A 19,633-nucleotide genomic window follows, 5' to 3' on the forward strand; every position below is an offset into this window, starting at 1 on the left:
GAGAAGGCTGAGGCAGGAGGATCACTTGAGCCCAAGAGTTTGAGGTTACAGTGAGCTATGATCACACCACTGCACAACATCCTGGGTGGCAGAGCAAGACCTTGTCTCAAAAAAAAATCATTTCATTCTTGCTGTGCCAGGCTGACTCTGACCTACTCATTATAGCTGCCCTCAAGCTCACCCTCCTTGCTAAGTAATACCAATGATAATTTGTGTAGCAGCGTGCAGTTTACAAAGCATTCCCTCCTGTTGCTTCATTTGATCCTCCCATCCACTTCGTGTGTGTGAGGGGAGAATGTTTTCATACTTTCCCTCCTTTGACCCTGCTCCTCAGAGTCTGTCTGCACCAGGTTCGTCTGATCCCAGACCCTCCAGTCACTTGGGAGACCAGCTCAACATTTCATTATTCAGCCTTTAACGTCCTAGTCAGATCAATGTCTTTTCATAAGTTGAGTGTGTGCATATTTGCAATCTCCCATCTCTGGTGTTTACGTATTAATTAAGTATTTGGATTCATCTTGTTGCTCATCTTGGGACATAAGGACATAAGGCCTACAGGGTCAAGGACCATCTGGTAATTTCATTTTTAAGGGCCAAGAGGGTTTTTTGGAGGGCTGGTCCCATCATATGGCCTCTCTCATCCCTTCTTCAAGGGACAGATCCTCTTTCCTGTGGGACATCCACTCCCTGTGGCTGAGGTGCAACAGGTGTCCCAACTTTGGCCAATTTGAAGATCCACTAAGAATTTTCCTGGGACTTTTTAGCTAGGGCTAATGATGAGAAAGCTATCTGTCCAAATATAATTCTAAAATTTGTATAGAACAACAACAACAACAAAACCCTGAATAACCAATGCAATCTTAAGCAAAAAGACCAAAGGTAAAGGCATCACACTACTTGACTTCCAAATACACTACAACGCTATAGTAACCAAAACAGCATGATACTGCTATAAAAACAGACACATAGACCTATGGAACAGAATAGAAAGCCCAGAAATGAATTCACACATCTGCAGCCAACTGATTTTTGACAAAGGGACCAAGAAAACACATGGGGAAAAGGATATTTTCTTCAATAAGTGGTGCTGGAAAAATTGGATAGCTACATGAAGAAGAATGACACTAGACCTCTGTCTCTTACCAAATACAAAAATCAACTCAAAACGGATTACAGACTTGAAGATTAGGCTCAAAACTATGAAACTACTAGAATAAATCATAGGGAAAATGTTTCATGATGTTGGTCTGGGCAAGGATTTTTTGGATAAGATCTCAAAAGCACAGGCAACAAAAGCAAAAAATAGACACATGGAATTACATCAAACTAAGAAGAGTCTGCACAGCAAAGGAAACAATCAACACAGTGAAGAGACAACCCACGGAATGGGAGAAGATATTTGCAAACTATACATCTGACAAAGGGTTAATATCCAGACTACATCAGGAATTCAAATAATTCAATAGCAAAAAAAAAATCTGATTTAAAAGTGAGCGAAATAACTGAATAGATGGAATAAATATTTCTCAGAAGAAGGCATACAAATAGCAAACAGGTATGTGAAAAAATGCTCAACATCAGTAATCACCAGGGAAATGCAACTCAAAATGACAATGAGATATCACTTCACTCCATTTAGAATGGCTATGGTCAGACAGACAGAAGATAGCAAGTGTTGGCAAGGATGTGGAGAAAGGGAAACTCTTATACACTGTTGATGGGAATGTAAATTAGTACAGTCACTAAGAAAACAGTATAGAGGTTTCGAAAAAAATTTAAAACTGGAATTACCTATGTAATCCGGTAATCTCACTACTGAGTGGTGGGAAAGAAAAGGAAATCAGTATGTAGAAATGACTTCTGCACTCGCATGTTTATGGCCACACTCTTCACAATAGTGAAGACATGCAATCAACCCAAGTGTCCATTAACAGATGAATAAAGAAAATGTAGCACATATACACAATGGAAGACTATTCAGCCATAAAAAGAAGGAAATTCTCTCCTTTGATGAAAGGATTTACAACAAAGGACGTAAATCCTTTGATGAAAAGACATTCTCCTCATGTCTTCTGCCCATTGTCTGGGTAGTTAGGTTTTACTATTGTCATTATAATTATTATTTTACTATTGAGCTTTGGGGGTTCTCTACATATTCCTTCGTTTGCTGTGAATCTTTGGTTTGCAAATATTTTCTCCCCATCTGTAACTTATCTTTTCAGTTTCTTAAAAGGGTCTTTCACAAAGCAGCCATTTTCAGTTTGAAGAAGTTGAATTTTTTAATGAATTGTACTTTTTGTGTCATGTCTAAGCAGTTTTCATCAAACCCTAAGTTATGAAGATTTTCTCCTATGTTTTCTTCTAAAAGTTTTATACTTACACATTTTATATTTACATCTATGCTCCACTTTGAGTTATTTTTGTATAAAGTATGTGTTGAGTTCAAGGTTTGTTTATTTATTTAGTTTCAAGATATCCAGTTGTTCCAGCATCATTTGTTGAAAGGACTATCTATTCTCCACTGAATTGCTTTTGCATCTTTGTCAAAAATCAGTTGGCCATACTTGTATGGGTCTATTTCTGGGTTCTCTACTCTGTTCTACTGATGTAGTGCCTATTTCTCTATCAATGCTACATACTCTTAATTACTATAACTATATAATCCCAGTTTGTTCTTCTTTTCCAAAATTGTTTCAGCTCTTCTAGTCGGGTAGGATTTTTTAGGCTTTCTACATAATTTTTTCGCCTTTCTACATAAATTTTAGAATAATCTGGTCTCTATATGAAAAGCTTGCTGAGATTTTTCACAGGAATTGCATTAAAACTATATATGAATTTTGAAAGAATTGACATATTTACTATGTTGAATCTTCCAATCCATGAATGTGGTATGTCTCTCCATTTATTTAAATCTTAATTTCTTTCACCAGTGTTTTGTAACATTCACTATACAAGTCCTATGCATGTTTTGTTGGATTTACACTTAAGAATCTAATTACTTGAGCAATTGCAAGTAATATTATATGGTTAATTTCATTTTCCACATGTTCATTGCTAGTATATGGAATTATAGTTTGTTTTTGTATGTTGATTTTGTTTTCTGCAGCCTTGCTGAACTCATTTGTTAGTTCTAGGAGGTTTTTTTTTTCTTTTCTGGTATATTTCTTTGGAGGTTTTCTATGTAGATGATCATGTTATCTCCAAACAGACATACTTTAATTTCTTCATTTCTGACCTGTATTCATTGTATTGTTATTTTTGTTACTATCTTTTAAAAAGACGGGGTCTTGCTGTGTTGCCCAGGCTGCAGGTCAGTGGCTATTCACAGGTGCAATTATGGTGTACTACAGCCTGAGCTCTTGGGCTCAAGTGATCCTGTTGCCTCAGCCTCCCTAGTAGATTGGACTACTACTGGTACATACCACTGCACCCAGCCCTTTTATTATTATTTTCTTTACTTGCCTTATTATCTGGCTAAAACTTCCATTACTATGTTGAGTAGAAGTAGTGAGAGTGGAAATACTTGTCTTATTCTCAGCCTTTGTGGAAAGGCTTTAGTCTTTTACCATTAATTATGTTAGCTGTTGGTCTTTTGTAAGTGCTCTTTATCAAGTTGAGGAAGTTCCGTCTATTCCTAATTTTCAGAGTTTTTATCATGAATGGGTATCAAATTTCATTGAAAGCTTTTTTCTGTACCAGTTGGTATGATCATTTGATTTGTTTTCCTTAGCGTGTTAATGTGGTGGATTGCATTGATTTTAAATTAGTGGTCAGTTCTGCATCTCTGAAATAAATCTCACTAGTCATGATGTACAATTCTTGCATATTGCTGCATTCTATTGGCTGATATTTTGTTAAGGATTTGCATCGATGTCAATGAGGGATATTGGGCTGTAGTGTTTTCTTTGTATATTAGTCTGGTTTTAGTGTTAGAGTAATACTGGCCTTACAAAATTCATTGGAAAATGTTTTTTTTTTCCGGAAAAAATGTGTTGAATTGGTGTGTTTTCGGAGTTTTAATTACAATTTCAACTTTAAAAAGAGTTATAGGGCTATTCAAATGGCCTATTTCATATTCAGTAAGTGGTTGTACTTTATACTTTTTGAAGAATTGGTATTTTTAGTAGAGATGGGGTTTCATTCACCATGTTGGTCATGCTGGTCTCGAACTCCTGACCTCAGGTGATCCACCTGCCTCGGTCTCCCAAAGTGCTGGGATTACTGGCATGAGCTACCACGCCCAGCCTTTTCAGCTTTTTGTTTTATTGTTTGTTTTTTCTGTTATTTTTCTATTTTCTATTTCATTGATATCTGCTCCTGTCTTTATTACTTCCTTCCTTTTATTTGCTTTGGACTTATTTTGCTCTTATTTTTCCAGTTTCTTGATGTGAGAGCTTAGACAGCTGATTTGAAACTTTTCCTCTTGTTATTATTATTTTTTTTAGATTGAGACAGGGTCTCACTCTGTCACCCAGCCTGGAGTGCAGTGGTGTGATCACGGCTTACTGCAGCCTCAACTTCCCTGGCTCAAGTGATCCTCCCACCTCAACCTCCCTTCCTGAGTAGCTGGGACTACAGATGTGTGCCACCATGCCTGGCTAATTCTTTAAAACTTTTGTAGAGACAGAGTCTCACTGTTTTGCCCAGGTTGGTCTCAAACTTCTGGTCTCAGGTGATCCTCCTGCCTTGGCCTCCCAAAATGATGGGATTATAGGCATGAGCCGCTCCACCCAGACTGATTTTTTTAGGATAAATGAAAGATAAAACTGGTATAAATTTGGAGTCATTTTAATGAAATGATTCTTCTTAATATTGATGTAACTATTCTAAATGAATAAAATATTAGCAAGCTGAATCCAGGAGAATATTTAAAGAAAATATCAATGTTCAATAGGGTTTTCCCTTAGGGAGCCACATCATTAATATTAGGAAACAGGCAGGCACTGTGGCTCATGCCTGTAATCCCAGCTACTTGGGAGGCTGAGGCAGGAGGACATCTTGAGCCCAGCAGTTCAAGGCTGCAGTGAGCTATGATTGTACCAGCGCACCCTAGCCTGGGTGATAGAGTAAGACTCTCATGTCTAAAAAATAAAACAAAATATTAGGAAACAATATAATTTATTACAGTATTCAGTCAAAGGAAGAAAAACTATACAATTATACCAATAGGAGTGAAAAGGCATTTAACCAAATGCAGCATCTTTTCTTGATTAAAACAAATGAAACTCTCACTAAAAATTAGAACAGAAGGATTATTCCCATAACATAATAAAAATATCTGACTCAAACAAAATAAAGAAATGGGACCTTATTAAACTAAAATCTTCTGTGCAGCAAAAAAAATAATCATCAGAGTAAACAGACAACCCACAGAGTGGGAGAAAATATTTGCAAACTATTCATTTGACAAAGGACTAATATCCAGAATCTACAGAGAATTCAAAGAAATCAGCAAGAAAGAAACAAATAATCCCATCAAAAAGTGGGCAAATGACATGAGTAGACATTCTTGAAAGAAGATATACAAATGGCCAACCAACATATGAAAAAATGCTCAACATCACTAATTATCAGGGAAATGCAAATTAAAACCACAATGAGATACCACCTTACCCCTGCAAGAATGGCCACTATTTAACAAATTAAAAAACAATAGATGTTGACTGCATGTGGTGAAAAGGGACCATTATAAACTGCTGGTGAAAATGTAAATGAGTACAACCTCTATGGAAAACAGTGTGGAGATTTCTCAAAGAAGTAAAAGTAGATCTATCGTTTGATCCAGCAATCTCACTATCAGGTAACTACCCAAAGGAAAAGAAGTAATATCAAAAAGACACCCACATGCATATGTTTATTACAATACAATTCGCAATTGCAAAGATGTAGAACCAGTCTAAGTGCCCACTGACCAATGAGTAGAGAAAGCAAATATATACGTCATAGAATACTACTCAGCCATAAAAAAAGAAATGATGTCTTTTGCAGCAACTTGACTGAAGCTGGAGGTCATTATTCTAAGTGAAATAACTCAAGGGTGGAAAACCAAACACCGTTATGTTCTCACTTATAAGTGAGAGCTAAGCTATGGGTATGCAGAGGCAGACAGAGTGGTATAATGGACTTTAGAGACTCAGAAGAAAGAGAGAGGTAGGGAGGCAGGTGAGGGATAAAAAATTACTTATTGGGTACAATGTATACTACTTGGGTGACAGGTGCATAAAGATCGGACTTCACCACTGTACAATTCATCCATGTAACCAAAAAACCACTTGCACCCAAAAAGCAATTGAAATAAAAAAAAGTTTGAAATCTGACTCAAGCCAACCACTAGCATTATTTAATTGTGAAAAACCGGAAGAGATATTCTCATTCTTGTTAGGAGCAAAAGCAAGATGCCCAACATCAGTATTCTGGAAATGCTAGCTAATGCAATAATATAAGAAAAATATGAGAGAAAAGAATTGGAAGGGAAGAAGCAAAATCCTTTTTACCTACACACTGTAGAAGTCTAAGCTGTTGTCCCTACCTCAAACCCACCTTTCTGTTTTCTGTCTTGTGCTTGTGGTGTTGAGATTCTGTAAACCACCTTTCTGTCTTTCTGGCTGGCTCTGTATCAGGTTCTGCCCAAAGAGAACAATGGAGGGAGACTACAAGGCTTGTGGAGGTGAAGGAAATACACATTTCGTTTGCTTCCTAGTCATAAATGCTTTTCTCTAGCCTATCATGGCAGCAACAGTTCATTCTTGTAGCAGCAGCTGAATCCAGTTTTCTGTTTGTTGTTGTTGTTGTTGTTGTTGTTGTTGTTGCTGTTTTGAGATGGAATCTCACTCTGTTGCCCAGGCTAGAGTGCAGTGGTATGATACTTGCTCACTGTAACCTCAGCCTCCTAGGTTCAAGTGATTTTCCTGCCTCAGCCTCCTGAGTAGCTGGGATTACAGGCATGTGCCACCACACCCAGCTAATTTTTGCATTTTTGGTAAAGATGAGGTTTTGCCTTGTTGGCCAGGCTGGTCTGGAGCTCCTGATCTCAAGTGATCCATCCGTCTTGGCATCCCAAAGTGCTAGAATTACAGGTATGAGCCACCACGCCCAGCCCAGTTTTTCTTATTCTTGCAGAAACAAACTCATCAAGACCCTGTCAGAGATGTCAGTACTGTCTGTCACTCACCCCCTCCTCAGACATATGTTTCTAGCCCCGTGGGCCTCTCCTCCAAGTGTCTAAATGTTAATAATTTCAACCTTTTTCTTCTGATTGCCCAACTTTACAAGTAATATCTGCCTCTGCAGTCTCTACCTTCATGATACGTTAGGATTATCTTTCTGCTTTATTGGTTTTTCCATGCCTAGTTAACAATTCCTTTTATTAAATTATCTGTTAAAAATACTGATGTAGTTTCATCTCCTCACTGGTCCCTGGCTGGTACCCCAGCTCATAAGACAGTTTTATATGGTAGCTGGTTATAAAAGAAGTATCTGAAAAAATTAACTTTCATACAACACTAACTAGTTAAGAAACATAATTGGGTGTTAATCTGAAATTCACTTGTGACTGGGTATTCTGCATTTTTATTTGCTAAAGCTAGAAACTCTGAATATGGAGAGCCTATTCCAAGTGTTTTGGGATCAAGCAATGGGGTAAGTGTCGATGGGGATGCAGTGTCAATGGTGGGATTCTACACAGGGCTACTGGCATCATGGTAGTGTCCTGTTCCAAAGCTGGGATTAGCACACTAGGACAACCCAGGGTTGAAGATAAGAGAATGCTTTACAAAGATGGTGTCTGAAGGGTGGTGGGTTTTCCAGGAATATTATCCACACACATTACAATATATTGGACATAATGTCAGCTCTACCTACTCTCTCCAGAATTCTTATTATTCATTTTTGTCAAGTCACTCAAATACACCAATTCACTGCTGTCTCAGAACCACCTCCCATTAAACTGACCTCTGACTACAATGGTACTAGTTGAGTCCATGAGGCCAATAAACTTGGGGGCCTTGTGGGCTGAGGGCGAAGGAACCAGGCCACGCGGAGCTGGCCTGAGTCAGTCTTTCTGGGAGTAAAGTCTCTCCTGAGGGAGGTGAATGAACTCTGTTCTCACCCAGCTCACAAGCCACATTTTCCTGGTGGCTCTAAGACTGCATTCGCTTGAATGGCTTGGGTCACAGAACGGTTTGTTCTTGTTTGTTGAATAATAGTACCAGGGAACTTCCACTACCACCACCACCACCATCCCCTTTACATCACAAAACACAGAAATTCAAACATTTAGGTTCAAATTTGTATCCAAGAAAGGTCTGGAAAGACCCTGCAAATGTAAAAATAGTTACTCTGGGAGAATGAGATTGGGGGTTGGGTAGTGGGAGTAAGGCAGTGCTTTTAATTAATTAATTATTTATGTATTTTAAAACGTTTTATTCACTTCTGCATTGCTTGAAAACAACAGGTTTACAAAGAGAATGTCATATTAATAATTTGTAACAGACCAGTAACAAAGCAATAACAATAGAAACAGAACTTGAAAATAAAACCCACTTCCAAACACAACTGTTTTCATGTTTTGAAATACTGTTTCCCCCCACGCACACAATTATTGCAGTTCATAGGATGTAAGCTATTTTTTTTTTTTATTCTGCTATGTTCCTTAACATTTTACTACAATTTTTCTTTGCATGGCTAAAAATTCTTTCTGAGCACACCCTTTTCAGGGCTAGAAGGGTGGCTTTGAGGACAGCTTGTAGCACAAGCTTGTCTTTCCTGAGCCCTGCCTTAGCCAGCTAAGGAAGGTGGAGGTGGGGAAGGGGTTAGTTTATCTTGGGCAAGTTCCTTCTTTTCTCTGGGCCTCAATTTTGGTGTTTTTTTTTTTTTTTTTTCCATTTGGAGAAAGAGGCACTGGAAGCAGGTTCTCCTAGGGTCTCTTCAAGTTCTCATCTATTACCCTCACCAAGCACATCATAAATAACGATCATTTGGACATAATTCTTTGTAAATCTTTATTTAATCCACCAGCCTTCCTGTTTCAAGATCACTTGGCGCAATGCAGTTCATTTATCCTCATGATAAATACCTGGCAGTGGACAGAATTTTCCCTTTCATAGATGGAGAAACTGAGTCCAGAGGTGTGGGATGGAGGTGTGAGATGATTTACCACAGTTTCGGCCTCTTATCACGGCAGCCCTGGGGTTCGGCTGCCCGTGCTATGGGTGATGCATAGCAGACGGGGTCTCCGTGGTGTGGACGTCATGGCGGCTTACGTATGACTATTGCACAGATCCATCATGTGCCTGCCGCCTCCCTTTTTTTCCTCTTTGGACTTCAAGTCACTATTTCTCTGTGACATTTCTTTGGGATCTATTCGTGAATAAACCTTTGGAGCCAACATACACACACACACACACACACACACACACACACACGACAATTTGGTCACACCTAAGAGGCAGATAAAGCTGGAGCGAGCCTGCAAAAGGAGCTGCAGATAAAAAGTCCAGTATCGGGGCAGGTAACACCCAATTACAACAGAGCAGTGTTGACTTACACTTTTCCTTATCGGGGGAATCAGGTATTTGTGTAAATCAGAGAAGGATTTGATGGATACCAGTGCATTGGAGTCTCTAGCCAACGGACAGGTTTGGTTAAACAAAATATATATTCTCCTTATCTGCAGTGGCGACTATCACTGCAACTCCCCGTCTCCCCTTTACTCCTCCGAGCTCTATAAAAACGAGGCCTTATCTAGCGTTTGTAATAGGCTCATGTCTAGCAGGGTCTGTGCTAAAATTACTCTGACAATGCCACAGCTCAGGCCCAGCGCAAGCCATTTTGGCAGACAGATGATTTTCCCTTATCTCCAATTGTCTTGGCAATAAATGTCTTTTTCTTAAGATGCTTGTTTAGACTACCCAGGGGAAAAGAACAGGTACCGTCTCTCTCGATGGAAGAGGCCTTTAAGACGCGGAGTCTCACAAACTGATGCACTTGTTTCATGCAGTTTGAGGGCCGTGGTGCAGAGAGAGCACAGACTCCAAGAGGCGGTTATTCCTGCATCAGGTCGGCTGCAAACACCTACAGAAAAAAATAATGCCAGTGAAAATTGTGTGACACGGGGAGCTTTGGGTAAGGCAGGAAGTCTTCAGTTGGATAGTAAAGAAATAAGGATGGGGATAAAAGCAGAAAGGTCATGAAGGTCAAAGGAGGGAGAGTAGTTTACCTGAGATATGAGGAAGTTGCTGATATTTGGGAGCCGCTTGATGAAAAATCTCTGAGATGGTTGGTGTCAGGCTGAAGGTCATGAGGGGATGCAGTGTGGTGGAGTGAGAGGCCTGTGCCAGGCTCTGCCCCTAACCTGCTGAGAGACCGTGACCAAGACCCTCCAACTCCCAGGCTTCAGAGCTGGTCTTCCATGAGTGTGGTCCACGCTGCGTGGTCCCAGAGGTGCAGGAAGGCAGCGACATACTCCTTCTCTGCTACTGCTGGAGCTGCGCCTCCCTGGGCCCCACCCTGGGCAACCACAAGGTGCTAGTCGGCCTTGAATTTGCCTTTTCTCTCACTCCTAGGTGCTCTTCGTTGAATAACAAGATGGTCAGAGTGAAAATCCTGGCAGTGGCCTTTCAGTCACCCAGGGGAACATCCTGTGTGAACTGGCATGTCACTTCTATCCACCCAGAGGAGGGTCTAATCTTATGCTTCAAACCCCCGCCCCCCAACGAAATGGACGCCTCACTCTCCCTGGGTAACTTCTTCAGAACTGCATGGGCCTGTCTGCGTCTTCCCACCGACTATGTACTCTAAACTCCCCTTTCTTAGTTTGATTTGCATTTCCCTAACGATTAGTGATGTTGAGCATCTTTTCACTAGTGCTGGCCATCTGTACATCTTCTTTGGAGAAATGTCTGTTCAAGTCCTTTGCCCGTTTTTAAAAATTAGGTTTTTTTTTGTGGTTGAGTTGTTGGAATTCTTTATATATTATGAATATTGATCCCTTATATGTTATATGGTTTGCAAATCTTTTCTCCCATTTCATAAGGTACATTTTTCACTCAGAGAGATGGTGAGGTGGAGTCACATCGGTCTTTTGGAGCAGACCAAGTTTGCTGGGGTGGGGACCACAGGTCTGGAAGGCTCCTCAGGGAATCAAGGAGCAGGCTGACCCTGCCACTTCCCCAATGGTGCCCTGGGGAGAAAGTCCACCGTGCTTGCCACTGGGCAGCAGCAGGGGCAGGCGGCCTGTGGTGCCAGCTGGTGCTTCTGGGGAGATGAGGAAGGTGTTCTGGGAGGTGGGAAAGGACTCTTACTTTCATTCTCTTTCACTTACGAAGAAGGTGAGAGGTTCTCCATAGAGGGGAATTCTCGGGAAAGGAGGAAAAGGGTTTTGGTGGAGGGAGAAGGACTTCACCAGTCTGGGATCACACGGAAGGAAAACAGAGAGGTGCAGGGGATGGTAGCGTTCCGGGGATCTAGGGCAGCTCTGCATAGGGACAAGTCACGAAGAGGCAGGGAGTCAGAGGGTGGAGATGGATGAGTGGGGGTTGTAGAGGGCCCTGAAGATGAGTTCCCTCGGGTGGCCACCCTCTGTAAGCAGGCATGACAGGGCTCGGAGCCCTGTGAGATTGGCAAGGTATCTTGGCAGCCACTTCTTATGTGGGTGAAAGGTGATATTTCCACTTCTGAACTTGGAAGGTAGGGTCCTGCCCAACCTCTCCCTTGAAAAAGGAGTGCCAACGGCCACTTGGTTATTTATTTCTTTAGAATCCTGTCATTTTATGGGGCTGTAAATGAGGATGGCAGGGAATTAATTAAGAAGGTGGAGCCCAGGCAAATAGCAGAGTCCTTGCCCATGTGGCACTTGCAGTCTAAAGGTGCAGTCAGGACAGTCCAGGGTTGTGGGAGGGACCATGGCTCTTCCCTCAAGGAATGACCAAGAGAGAGATCTTCTCCGACAGCCGCCAGGGGACAGGGAGCAGGGTGACGCAGGTGGCCACAGGTTATTGGAGCAGCCAGAGTGAAGCAGGGGAGGGAGGATCCAGATTCCGTCTCCTTCGTTTAGGAGACGTGGGAGTGGCCGTGGTTGAGTGGGTGGAGCAAGTGGGCAGAAGCCTCTGTTTTCTCATCTGGAGAATGGTAGCTGTAGGACATCATTCTCTCCATTATCCCTATGACACAAGTCCTCTGTCTTCCTGTCTTTCGGCATGTGGCTCCACTCCCTGGCTTGATAATCCTCAGGGGGACTTGGTGGGATGCAATCGGATGTGTCCCCGTCTCCGAGGCTTATGTTCCCATCAGTGGATCCAGATTTTCTCTGCGTTTCCCATAAATCCCCTCTCACCCCTCACCTGCCCACTCCATGAGGTGCCTCTGCAGCCCATATGGCTGCCACCCTCTTCTGCTCTCCTTTGCCGATGCCATTCCTCCTCCTTCACACCCCAAAGCATCAGGGACATCCCAGCTTTGTGTGAGGCCGGCTTTACTAAGGTCTAGGGAGGTAACGGAAAGGGAAGCTCACCTCTCAGGACCACACAGCATATGGATCTAAATCGAATATTGGACATGATTGTCCTGGGGTTCATTGGCCACCCCCTGGGGCAGATTTTGCTCTGAGAACCTTTCCTCTCAGGCCCCCACTGGCTGCTGTGCTGCCCTCCCTCTCCCCACTCTCCTCCTGTTCTCACCTTTTCTCCTCCCTGGTTGGGGCTGCCTGGAAGCCTGGCATTCCTTCCACTTTATCACGCATGACAAGGCAGCTCTGAGTCAGGCTGCCAGGCCTCTGCAGGCCAGGGCTGGGGAGGGAGGGAGGCACCACTCACCTTTCTCTTCCCAGAAGACCCAGGCTGGCGTCTTCTAAGAAGGAAAGAAGGTCATGTGGTGAAGACTGGAGAGCGCAGAGCACTGCTTGGACACAGGAGCCATCCTCATGTTTACCTGCCTGTGGGCTGCTCCCAGGGCTGTGTGGGCCTGGAGCTGTAGCCGGACAGCTGTAAGTGGTAACCAGATGTCCCAGGGCATTCTCCTGTCTGTCCTCAGCTCTGCTACCAGACAAGAACTGGACTCGTTCTCAAAACCTTGGGTATGGTGCTTCCAGTGCCCAGGCTGAAGTCATGGACTGAGAGCTCCACAGCCAAACGTGCAGAGAGACATTGATTTTCCATTTGTCACACTCTGGTTCTGGTGCCAGAATGCTGCTGGGGTGAAGGACCCAGACTCAGCAGGCAAGTTGTCAGCACATGGCTCCTGGCTCTGCCTCATATTAGCTGGGTGACTTGGGGGAGTTAGCCCCTCTATGCCTCCTGTGAAGAGTAACAGTAATAATGGCCCACCTTACGGGGTTGTTGCGAAGATTAAATGAGATACTCTATGCAAATGAATTCCCTATATAGTGAGTGCTCAACAAAACTTAGCTACTATTATACTGATGGTCCCTGGCTTGGAGAACTCATAGCCAGTGCACACCTAGATATGTAATGTCATTAAGCAAGAAAAACTCATTGGTCTTCACTGTGCTCCACTTCTGTCCTCTTCCGGAGAATGCTCAGAAAATAGGTCTGACTCCATGACTCCATTCTACTCAATCCTGCCTCCCTTATCTCCCCTGCACCCTCTCCCTACTGGTAGCTGAGGGAGGTGTAGTGTGCTGAAGGGCTGCTGGCCTGGCTCCAACAGCACTATGATCAGGAGTTGGGGGAAGTGGGACCAGCTGGAAGGACTGTAGCAAATGACTGGCTGTAGTGGACAAGGAGGTGGGCCTAACTGAGGAGGCTGTTAGGCACTGCCGTGGGCATTTATGACTCTTCCTTGGAAGGTTTAAAGAAAAGAGGAGAGACATCTGTCTTTTGGTGGCAGGTTTAGAAATCACAGTTTCTGGGAGGTGGCTGGGAGGATGTCCCAAGTCCTCTGATTTTGTTCAATGCTTGGCAGAAAATGCCCTCCACCACTGGATACCACCTTGGACAAGGCTGTTGGTGGCATATGGACCAAGGGAGGCTTCCTAGAGGAAGAAGTGAGTTATAAAGGATGAATAGGAGTTTGAAAATTGGATGATGCCAAAGGAAGGCATTCTGGCCACAGAGACCAGCACCTGCTCATGCAGGTGATCTGTCCCGTCCTTTCTATTTCTGGTACCACTGCACTGTGTTTGCTGCAGTCCAAGTTTCTCTAGGGCCTGCTTAGTTTATTCCCACTGGCTGATACCTGGTCTGTTCTAGGCAGTGTCACCAGGGTTGTTTTGGTGGTGGTGCTCACTGGGAAAAGATATAGCCATATAATCCACAAATTCAAATACTGAAGATCTTGGGGGAAGGGTGGAGAGTGCATGGGTAAAGGGAATGGCAGGAAGGCACAAGATACAAGCATCTCTACAGAGGGACAGGTTGAAAGGTTTAGGGTATTTAATATATTTACCCTTGTGATTGTGGTGATGGTTTCATGCATTTCTATATGTGTCAAAACTTATCAAATTGTACATTTAAATAGGTGCAGTTTATTGTATATCAGCTTTACTTCCATAAAGCTGTTAAAAAGAATATAGATCCCTCAAAAATTTAGTTGCTTTAAAAATGTATGTTTCTAAAGCATAAAACTAATACAGGATAATCAGGGATTTAAAAATTTGTGAAAGCAGGAAAAAGAAGATAAATCACTCATTTCATTTTTGTGTATGTTGCGGGGATTGTTTTTACCATAAAAAAGATATCCAGGGCTCACCAATGAACAAGGCTTTAGTCCCAGCTCCAGTGGGTCAAGATGCTTCATCGAACTGAGGAGAGTCGTCTGAGGGCTTGTGTCCTGCAAATGTCCAGCTGCTCCCACTCAGCGATTGCAGTGCAGCAGGTCTGAGAAGGAGACCCAGAATCTGATTTAAATCCAGTGACTCATGTTATTCTGTTCCAGCCAGCCCACAGCCCACTCTTTGAGAAATGCTGAAATAGGGAATGAATCACAAATCCCTGGATCTATTTTCCTTTCGCCATAACCATGCTAAAAATCCCCCTGTTTACAGATGTGGGGTTGCCACTGTGTCTTGAGATAGAACTATCTAACTCTAGTCTTGGGAAGTCTTCTAGTAACAGCAGCAGAACTGGTAGAATTATTAATAGTAGTAATGGTGGTAGTGATATTAATTGTTGTAATAGTAGCAGTAATTTTTTAAAATTTTTAATTTTTGTGGGTACATAGTAGGTGTATATATTTATGGGGTACATGAGATATTTTGATACAGGAACGTAAGGCATAATAATCACATCAGGGTAAATGGGGTATCCATCACCTCAAGCATTTAACCTTTCTTTGTGTTACAAGCAATCCAATTATACTGTTTTAGTTATTTTTATATGTTCAATAAGTTATTGTTGACTGTAGTTACCCTGTTGTTGACTGCAGTCACCCTAGCTCTTATTCATTCTAATTATATTGTTGTCCCTGCACTGCCCCCCACCACACCCAGCCTCTGCTCGCTATCTCATCTCATCATTCTACCTCTATCTCTATGAGTTCAATTGTTTTCATTTTTAGCTCCCACAAATAAATAAGAACATGTGAAGTTTGTCTTTATGTGCCTGGCTTATTTCACTTAACATAGTGACCTCCAGTTTCATCCAGCTGTTGCAAATGACAGTATCTCACTCTTTTTTAGGGCTGAATAGTACTCCACTGTTTCTATGTACCCATTTGGTCTATTCATTTGTCTGTTGATGAACAGTTAGGTTGTTTCCAAATCTTGGCTATTGTGAATAGTGCTGCAATAAACATGAAAGTGCAGATATTTCTTCAATATATTGATTTCCATTCTCTTGAGTATATACCTAGCAGTAGGATTGCTGGATCATATGGTAGTCCTATTTTTTAGTTTTTTGAGGAACTTCAAAACTGTTCTCCACAGAGACTGTACTAATTTACATTACCACCAACAGTGTACAAAGTTTCCCTTTTCTTCACATTTTTGCCAGCACTTGTTATTGCCTGTCTTTTGAATAAAAGCCATTTTAACTGGAGTGAGTGATACCCCACTGAAGTTTTGATTTGCATTTCTCTGATGATCAATGGTGTTGAGCACCTTTTTATATACTTGTTTCCTATTTGTATGTCTTCTTTTGAGAAATGCCTATTCAGATCTTTTACCCATTTTTAATTGCATTATTATATTTTTTCCTGTAGAGTTGTTTCAGATTATTATATTTTTTCCTGTAGAGTTGTTTGAGATTATTATATTTTTTCCTGTAGAGTTGTTTGAGCTCCTTATATATTCTGATTATTAATCCTTTGTCAGAAAAATAGTTTGCAAATATTTTCTCCCACTCTGCAGGTTGTCTCTTCACTTTGTTGGCTGCTTGTTTTGCCGTGCAGAAGCTTTTTAACTTGATATGATCCCATTTGTCTGTTTTTGCTTTGGCTGCCTGTGCTTGTAGGGTATTTCTCGAGAAATCTTTGCCAGTCCAATGTCCTGGAGAGTTTCTCTAAGGTTTTCTTGTAGTAGTTTCATAGTTTGAGGTCTTAGATTTAAGTTTTTAATTAATTTTGATTTGATTTTTGTAAATGCAAGAGATAGGGGTTTAATTTCATTATCGTGCATATGAATATTCAGTTTTACCAGCACTGTTTATTGAAGACTCTCCTTTCCCCAATGTATTGGCACCTTTGTTGACAATGAGTTCACTGTAGATGTATGAATTTGTTTCTGGGTGCTATATTCGGTTTCATTGGTCTATATGTCTGTTTTTATGCCAGTACCATGCTGTTTTTGTTACTGTATCTCTGTAGTATAATTTGAAGTCAGGTAATGTGATTCCTCCAGTTTTGTTCTTTTTGCTCAGGATGGCTTTGGCTATTCTGGGTCTTTTGTGGTTCCATACAAATTTTAGGATTGTTTTTTCTATTTCTGCGAAGAATGTCATTGGTGTTTTGATAGGGATTGCATTGAATCTGTAGATAGCTTCTGGTAATATGTACATTTTAACAATATTGATTCTTCCAATCCATCAACGTGGAATATCTTTCCATATTTTGTGTCCTCTTCAATTTCTTTCATTAATGTTTTATAATTTTCATTGCAGAGCTCTTACACTTCTTTGGTTAAGTTTTGTTGTTGTTGTTTCAACTACACTGTCTGTATGATATCTTTGGTTAATTCCTAGGTATTTAATTTTATTTGTAGCTATTGCAAATGGAATTACTTTCTTGTTGTCTTTTTCAGATTATTTGCTGTTGCCATATAGAAATGCTACTAATTTGTGTATGTTGACTTTTTTATCCTGCAACTTTACCGTATTTGTTGATCAGTTCTAATAGTTTTTTTGCTCGAGTCTTTAGGTTTTTCTAAATACAAGATCATATCATCTGTAATCAAAGATAATTTGACTTCTTCCTTTCTAATTTGGATGCCTTTTATTTCTTTCTCTTGTCTGATTGCTCTACTAGCACTTCCATAGCAGTAATGTTAGTGGTAGTTGATACGGTTTGGCTCTGTGTTCCCACCCAAATCTCAGGTTGAATTGCAATCCCCAGTGTTGGGTGTGGAACCTGGTGGAAGGTGATTGGATTGTGGGGGTATATTTCCCCCTTGCTGTTCTCGTGATAGTGAGTGAGTTCTCTTGAGATCTGGTTGTTTGACAATGTGTAGCACTTCTCTTTCCACTCTCTCTCTCCTGCTCCACCATGGTAAGATGTGCTTGCTTCCCCTTTGCCTTCTGCCATAATTGTAAGTTTCCTGAGGCCTCCCAGCCATGCTTCCTATTCAGCTTGTAGAACTGTGAGCTGAATTAAACCTCTTTTCTTTATAAATTACCCAGTCTCAGGTAGTTCCTTATAGCAGTGTGAGAACAAACTAATAGAGTAGTAATAGCTCACATTTATTGGACATTTACTAATAAATACATTCATGGCACTGTTTCAAGAGCTCTACATGTGTCATCTCAGTGCTAGTCGTTAGGAGCAAGTTCCTGCAGGTAAATGTTTAGGTATGAATTTAGTCCTGCCACTGCTAGTTCAATAGCCTCAGGCAAGTTACTTAAAAGCCCTAAGTTTCATATTTCTCCAAAGAAGATACACAAATGTTCAGCTAGCACATGAAAAGATGCTCAAAATCACAAATCATTAGGGAAATGTAAATCACAACCACAATGAGATACTACCTTATGTCCATCCTTGGCTACTATCAGCAGAAAATATGTGTTGGTGAGGATGTGGAAAAATCAGAGTCCTTGTGCATTTGGTGGGAGTGTAGAATGGTGTAGCCACTGTGAGAAACAGCATGGAGTTTCCTCCAAAAATTAAACATAGCATTACCATATGATTCAGCAATCTCACTTCTGGGTATATACCAATAAGAATTGAAAGCAGGGTCTTGAAGAGATATTTGGATACCAGGCTCACAGCTGCATAATTCACAATGGGCAAAAGGTGCAGACAACCAAAGTGTCCATTATGGGTGAATAGATAAAGAAAATGTACATAAATGGAATATTATTCAGCCTTAAAAAGGAAGGAAAATTTGACACATGCTACCACATGGATGAAATTTGAGGATGTTATGCTGAGTGAAGTAAGCAAGACATAAAAGACAAATACTGCATGAGGCACCTGGAGTAGTCAAATTCATAGAGACAAAGTAGAATGGGGACTTCCAGGGGCTGGGGGGAGGAGACATGAGAGTTAGTGTTTAATGGGTGCAGAGTTTCAGTTTGGAAACATTGGTTGTATAACAATCAGAAGGCATGTGACGCCACTGAGCTGCACACTTTAAATAGTTAATGTTCTGTTTATTTTACAACAATTTTTAAAAAGTTCCAGCTTCCTTATCTCTAAAATTCGGTGAAAAAGCCTTCCCTGCCTCTGAGAGTGATGAGGGTTGAATTTGTGATATGTCTAACACTCTCAGTAAATGATCCAGCCCAAAGTCAGTGATCAGTGACACCAATGAAGAGTGTGATGGTCTTTCCTGTCCTTCTGCTGGTTCGTGCTCAGGGATGGTCAGCCCTTGGCACAGTCCTTCACCTCTCTAGGCCTCAGTTTCCCCACACAGAACAGATATGGCAGGACCACGGCCAAGGCCCCTCTGCTTCCCTGCAGTGGTTCTCCCCATTGGTTACATGCTGGGAAGGGCATCACCCTTCCCAGGATCTGGAAGGAAGATTACTGGGGGTGGGGCCTGTGGATTTTATTCTGCTGCTCCGGAAGATGAGGGGTAAAAGACAGGGGTGACCTGTGCTCCCCCTACTGGAGAAGCCTAACTCTGGCATTTGATGGTCCTGGCGGGTATGCACATATGTGCATATATGACCAAGTGTGTGTCTGTCCACACGTGAGCGTATCCATCTACGTGGCGGTGTGTGGAGGTGGGAAGTCCTAGTGGTGTGTGCACAGAGGGAAGGGCTGCTGTGCTGAAGGTCACAGCCCTCATTTTGGTCCTCAGATGACGAATATTGAAGAGTCTTTCCATATTTGTCGATATCAGTGATTTGTTAATCTTTTCTGCACATTGAAAACTTTATAAGAATGTGGGTGCCTGAGGTCCACCCCAGAGGCCCTGATTTAATTGTTCTGGAGGTGGCCTGGGCCCAGGCTTTCAAAGCTCCCTTGGGGTTTGAATGTGCAGCCAGTTGGGAGCTACTGCTCCTTGGGGCAGACAGAGAAGGCTCCA

Source organism: Hylobates moloch, unplaced genomic scaffold, assembly GCF_009828535.3.
Source record: "Hylobates moloch isolate HMO894 unplaced genomic scaffold, HMol_V3 SCAFFOLD_8, whole genome shotgun sequence".
NCBI classification, from domain to species: Eukaryota; Metazoa; Chordata; class Mammalia; order Primates; family Hylobatidae; genus Hylobates; species Hylobates moloch.